The following is a 6,895-nucleotide window of genomic DNA, read 5'->3' as shown; positions in this document are numbered from 1 at the left end:
TAAAGCAAGCATGTCCCGACAGCTGTTTCATAATATCCTTTTTCAAGGGACTGCTGTAATACTAGTGAACATATGGGCGGCTAAATACCCCTCTAATTAAGCATAATCCAGACAACCTCACTGACCTGTGTGAGACACATGACAGCACCGCCGTCAACTCCCACGGTTAAGAGACCCAGTGCCATCCGAACTAGTGAGCAGCCTCATCAGCTAGAGCACCCCGCACCGGAAATGGCAGCAGAGGTAGGAACCAAAAGGATGCTCCACATTGTCGGAAGGCAGCAACAGGTGCCCCACTGCCGGAAGTGACGGCACGGTGTCTACTCCCATTGCTAGGCGACCCAGGCTCCATCCAAACAAGTGAGCAACCCTGCCAGTTACAATACGCCACATCAAATATGGCATCAGCGGTAGGAACCAAAGGGGTCCTCCACATAGCTGAAGGACAGCACCAAGTGTCCCAACACCGAAAGTGACAAAACAACATACCAATAGAAGAAAATGCAAAAAGTATAACTAAATAAAACAAGCATCTGTAATAACAACAATAATTACCCATTAGTCTGCCCACGATCCCATGCTACCCAACAATACGACCAAAGGACCTGTATCAATGAGTGCAACAACAGACCACATGTGGACCAATCATAATACATCTTACATAAACAGTGATATAAAAAAATTATTAAATAAATATGAAAAAGTACCACATTTTGTCATATTAAACAATGAATGACAGTATATAGCAGGTTATTTCACATTATCTATTAACTACCTAGATCTTTTTCTATTAGTGATAAATTTCTAAAAATCTGTCAATAAAGTGCCATATTAAAACACAAGATAATGAATCTGACTAGAGAACTAAGATAGAGATTATAGATTAGATTAGAGACATATGTATAACAAAATTATCTGTTTACATAATAGGCATGTGAAAAATCAACCCAAAAACGAAGAGAAGGTAAACTCCTCATTCAGCCCATGTGGACCCATAGTGCCGAGTAAATGAATCCACCGACACTCTCTTTGAAGCAGCAATTTATGTCTATTCCCACCCCTCCTTAAGAGTGGCACATGGTCGATTGACATGAAGGAAAAATCTTTCAAAGTGTGTCCACATGTAGCAAAATGTCTAGCTACCAGAGGGTTCAAAGACTCCAATTTGGTAAATGCTTTTTTGATGGAGGATCTATGCATAGCGATACGTTCTTTGACCATCCGTATGGTCTTTCCGACATAGAGCTTTTTGCCAGAACACATAATTACATAAATAACTAATTTGGTTTTGCAATTCATGCGGTGTTTAAGATTATATGTATTTCCACTCCTGGGATGTTGAAAAACATTGCCAGTGGCCATAAAACAACAATTGACACAGCCAGTGCATTTAAATGCTCCGTTAGTAGGTTTCAACCAGGTGTTGTTGGTAGAGACTTTGGGACTTATGTCAGAAACAACTATCTGATCCTTTAAATTCGGACTTCTTTTATAGCAGAACAATGGTTTATTTTTGCAGAAGTCTTTCAGAATAGGGTTGGTTTGCACAATGTGCCAGTGTCTCAGGATGGCTTTTTTAATGACCCCATAGGTAACAGAATAAGTACTAGAGAAAATTAAACATTCAAGGTTATCATCCTATTGTTTAGGGATAAGTAAATCTTCTCTTTTTAAATTCTGGCATCTCTGGATAGCATTCTGAACCTCCTTGTGATCATATCCACTTATGATAGGCTCCCTGGGTCAAGGTTCTGCTCAGCTTCCCCGGGTCAAAGGTCTGCCCAGCGTACAACAAGGGGAGGTCAAACCGGGACCTCAACCCCTTAGTATGTCTTCTGGGATCCAAGGTTACCCCTCTGAAATTTTTGTCCCGATTCATCCAATGGAAAGTCAGGAACAGGCTCCCCCAGCCAAAATTCTGCCCAGCGTACACCAATGGGAGGTCTGACTGGGACCTCAAACTCCTATTATGTCTTCTGGGATCCAATTTTACCACTCTGTTAAGTGTTTGTCCAAATTATGTGATGTCATCCAAATCCATCCAGTGGAAGGCCCAAAACAGGCTCCCTGGGCCAAAGTTCTGCCCAGGCACACTCCACCATGAGGTCCGACTGGGACCACAACCACTCCATTAGGTATCCCAAAACAATTGCCACCCCCATTAAGTTTTCATCCAAATCCATTTAGTGGAAGGCCGAGTCAAAGTTCTGCCCAGCATACACTAATGGGAGGTCTGACTGGGACCTTAACCCTCTAATATGTCTTCTTGGATCTAATGTTATCACTGTGTGAAGTCTTCATCCAAATCCATCCAGTGAAAGGCTCAGAACAGGCTCCCCAGGTCAAAGTTCTGCACAGCGTAAACCAATGTGAGGTCTGACAGGGACCTTAACCCCCCTAAAACCTAGCCAGGATCCAACTGGACCGCCTCACATTAGTTTCATCTGAATCAGTGCAGAGGTGTCCGAATGCATAACCTGACAGACAGACAGACAAATAAACAAATATATGAACATACAGACCAATACATTTTATATATAAGATATACCAAGTTTGTGGACAATTAAAAAACCTAATTCCTAAAGCTCCAGGAATGACGTGTATTCTACAGAGGCTTTAATAGTTTGACAGGCCATTTCTTCATTAAAGCAATTATCTCATTGTGGCAATGTGTTATACCCCCTTAAACATACCTATCCTTAACATAAATATATTTGACCTCAGTATATGTAACTGTGATGTTATATAATCATTTTTAATTAGTAGTTCTTCTCTGCACTGTTGGCACTGGGATATAGTTATGAGACTGGCGGAAGGTTAGGGTTAGGCTAGGGGAAGGGAGGGTTAGAGTTAGGCACTAGGGGGGAAGGTTAGGGTTAGGCACCCCCCCGGGAGAGTTGGGTTTAGGGAGCGGGGAGGGGGGGTTAGGTTTAGGCATCCATAGGGGGGAAGTTATGGTAAGGCACTAGGGGGGAAGGATAGGTTTAGGCACCCCTAAGGGAGTGTTAGGTAGGGACAGGGGATGGTTAGGGTACTTACCTTGGGGTATCGGGATGTTGAGCCTCAGGGCTGTCGCAGTCGGTATTTGATCCGGCAGGATTACATACCGATTTCATTGGCATTCTTCAGGTCTAGGACATCCTCTTTATGAGCTGGAAATCATATTAGTAAATTGAACACATTTTTTTCAACAGGATTTTATAAGTAACATGTTGCATGTGTTAGACAGTGTATATTTAAATTATATATTTTTTTAAATGTAGCCATATCCAAAATCAAGCAGAATAAATAATGATGATTTACCTATGACACTTAGATCTGAAGAGATTACATTGAATTGACCTTACAGCTCCGTCTGCTGTTGGGGTTGCTGTGCTGCTCAAGGGGATATCTTGCTTACAGTGGTGCACTTTAATAGCAAGAGGTTTTTGGCAGCAAATTATTAACCTTGTTAAGAAGTGATTCATGGCAATGTATTATTGTAAATGTTTGATAGCTTGGCTTCATTTAGCAGAAATTTAAAGAACATCAGTACTGTACATCCCTGGTGATCATTCAAAGAACAGGTTTTTTTTAGATTTGATAAATGAAACACATGGTAACCATTTCCTTGGGAATTTTTGTTAAATATAATTGAATTTGGACTGCCTTGACTAGTCAAGCAATATTTTCGTCCTTACTGTTTGTGTATAATATCATATTTTCTGTGCTTTTTTTATTTATGTTTGACTTAATATGTCTTTATTTTAACTAAGATATGTTATTTTTGAAAAAAATTACCCTTTTGAATGGTGAATTAAAAAATGATAGAAAAATAAAGTTATAGAATAAAATATTAACTGTATTTTGTTCCCATATTTATTGCTTTAAAAAATGTACTTAATTATGGAATAGAATTTGCTTGAGGCCATGGTAAATTCATGGTTATTGTCCTGCATAGAAGGCAGAAGCCTATTGAAACTAATTCATTGACTATTGTATTGATTAAAGTAATTGATGTTTTATCAGTGCACCAATCAGAATTCAGATGTTATTGGCTTTGTCAAGTTTGAATTAGGTTTACCCAATCCAAAAAAAAAGTTAATTGGGTAATATGAGTGATAATGACAAAACATACTGCAAGTGTTAAAAAGGAAGTAAATTATTGTGCAGGAAATATTTGTGCATTTGAAAATATGATAAATCTGTATTTAAGAATGAAAAGGAATACATCTGTAGATGGAATGTTGTGCATATTATTAAATAAAAAAAGAAAACTTTAAACTTAATTTATGTTTAAAGTTCAAAATGTTGGACAAAATTGTATCAATCCAATGGTAATCTGTTGTACCAGAAGATATTGGGAATTATGTAATAGCCCATGAGATGCAGACACAGGTGCAATTCCAGAAAATTAGCCCATATTTTTATGCGCTAATAATTTAAAAGGCATAAAACAAACTGGTTGGTTCTTTGATTACAGAAGGAAAATGAATGTCAGTTTGAGTAACTTGGTGTTAATTAAGTAGATTTGATAAGATTTGGAGGCTTGCAGAAAGTCTTATTGCACTAGAGAGGGACTTTCATAATGTGGCTGTAGCCCCACAAACTCATGTAACCAGAAATGGAACTCATGAGTGTAGGGTATCTATTCATCGTCACTTAATTTCTACAAAAGCAGGTGAAAATCAAAATTTTCACCTGCAATTGTAGAAATTAAGTTTTTGGGCCATTCATCAAAAGGGGAAAGCAGGAGATATCACAGATATCTCCTGCTCACCTTTATCTCACGGAATGGCCCACTGTCCCCATACAATAGTAGGAATTCATCAAGCTCTAAAAATATAATATTTTCGGAGCTTGACTGTAGGAGCATTTGCCATCTTCAGTTGGTGAATACTCCCGCAACCCGCTCCTACCCATTGAGAAGGAGTCCCAGGTTGCGAAGAGGGATCCTTTAGGACCCCTCTGCCCCTGTCCGGCTCCTTCTGCCTGACGCCGGGGTTCTTGTTCGCATGTGTGACTTCTTCTAGTAAATCTAAAAGTTATTCAGGAACCAACGAATACGATTTTAAGCCATCAAAGCTTCAAAGCTCCTCATCACAAATGTTCATTAGTCTTCCAAACACTGCTCTCGTTAGTGATCGATATGGTATGTCATATAGGGAAACTGCTGCCATATCAACTGCAGTTTTGCAAGAATCCCAATGACACCTCATCAGTCATTGATCACTCCAAAGTGAAAAAAACTTCAAAACTGTCTCAGAGAGCAAATCACAGTGCAGCCATCGCCCAGCTGCTGTCACTCACACAGCACAGAGACACACTCACACTGTCAGTGTCAGCTGTGTCTCTGCTCCTCACTGCCTGGCTGTAACACACTGGACTTACTATAGTGGCCCCCCCACCAGTGCTGGGCATGATGGACTCTGAAGTCAGACTGTATATGTAAACATAGTGTACCCTCCAGTCCCCACAGCACAGCAGCTCTGCTCGCTACACTAGAGAGGACACAGTATGTATATTTCTCTGGTGCCCACCCCTAGCCACACCCCAATCCCACCCCCTGACAACTGTGCTGTAAGGTTTTTTACGCATGCGAAAATCATATAAATAGTTTTTACCAACAAATACTTTTGATGCAATGGTTAGTTACCATCGCATCGAAAATTTTAATGGTGGAAGTCCAACCATCATTTCATGTTGAGCTTCCGATGTCCATCCCTACTCCTTACCTCCTAGAAAATAGTACCTGATAATAATACCTGAAAATAGTGGCAGTCGATCTCAGGACCACACGCAGCAAAGATGGTATTTCATGAAAAATTGCAATATTTTGACTTTTTTTTCAAGTGGGCATGGACCCCCTCATAAACATCTACCCTGAAGGTTTGTATCTAACTGAGTTCAACTGAAGCATTACAAAATATAAACTTTTCAAAATTTCAAGTGGCCGCTGTGGATAGTAAAAATTATTCGACTGAGCTGAAATTTTGCACAAGAGTGACTGTTATGTGCCCACAAATTTTCCACACTAGTGGAAATTCGAACATGCAATTTTGTCTTTTTCGACCCACCCTAATATTCATGCATGTTCTGGAAATTTTTGTACTATGTGCAGAATGTAACAGGATTTAAATACTGACTGCACATGAGAAACCATGAATAGTCCTGAGTCAAGGATTGTACTTAGGCAGCGAGCTTGAGGAGCAGGATTTATGCTCTACACCTCCTTCTTTCCCTGATCACCCATCTCCATCCATTTCACCGACTCTGACAGCCTTCTCCCCTGTATCTGGAGAGGAAGTCATGGCTTTCATCTGGTCCTCCCCCATTTCTACCTCCCCCCTTGCCCTATCCCTTCACTTCTTCTCCGCTGCCTCTCTCCTTGTGGCTGTTCTCATCTTGCCCACCTCCTCAATCTCTCCCTCTCATCTGGCACTGTCCATTCTGCATTCAAACATGTGATAGTCTCCCCCATTCTTAAAAAACCTACCCTTGATCCCAACACTCTCTCCAACTACCGTCCCATCTCTCTCCTCCCTTTTGCCTCCAAGCTCCTTGAGCATGTTGTTTACAAATGCCTTACCACCTTTCTTTCCTCCCACTCCCTCCTTGATCCTTTTCAGTCTGGCTTCCGTTCTCTCCACTCCACTGAAACTGCCCTCCCAAAAGTCAGCAATGACCTCCTTGCTGCCAAATCCAAGGGCCACTACTCTCTGCTTATTCTCCTTGACCTCTCTGCTGCCTTCGACACTGTTGACCACCCTCTCCAGCCGCAAATCCTTCACTCCCTTGGTTTACGTGACACTGCTCTCTCCTGGCTGTCATCCTACCTCTCAGACTGGTCCTTCTCTGTCTCTTCTCATGACTCCTCTTCCCCACCACAGCCTCTTACAGTAAGTGTTCCCCAAGG

This window comes from Taudactylus pleione, unplaced genomic scaffold, assembly GCF_031769625.1.
Source record: "Taudactylus pleione unplaced genomic scaffold, aTauple2 ptg000041l, whole genome shotgun sequence".
Lineage (NCBI taxonomy): Eukaryota > Metazoa > Chordata > Amphibia > Anura > Myobatrachidae > Taudactylus > Taudactylus pleione.
This window is presented reverse-complemented; position numbering follows the sequence as displayed.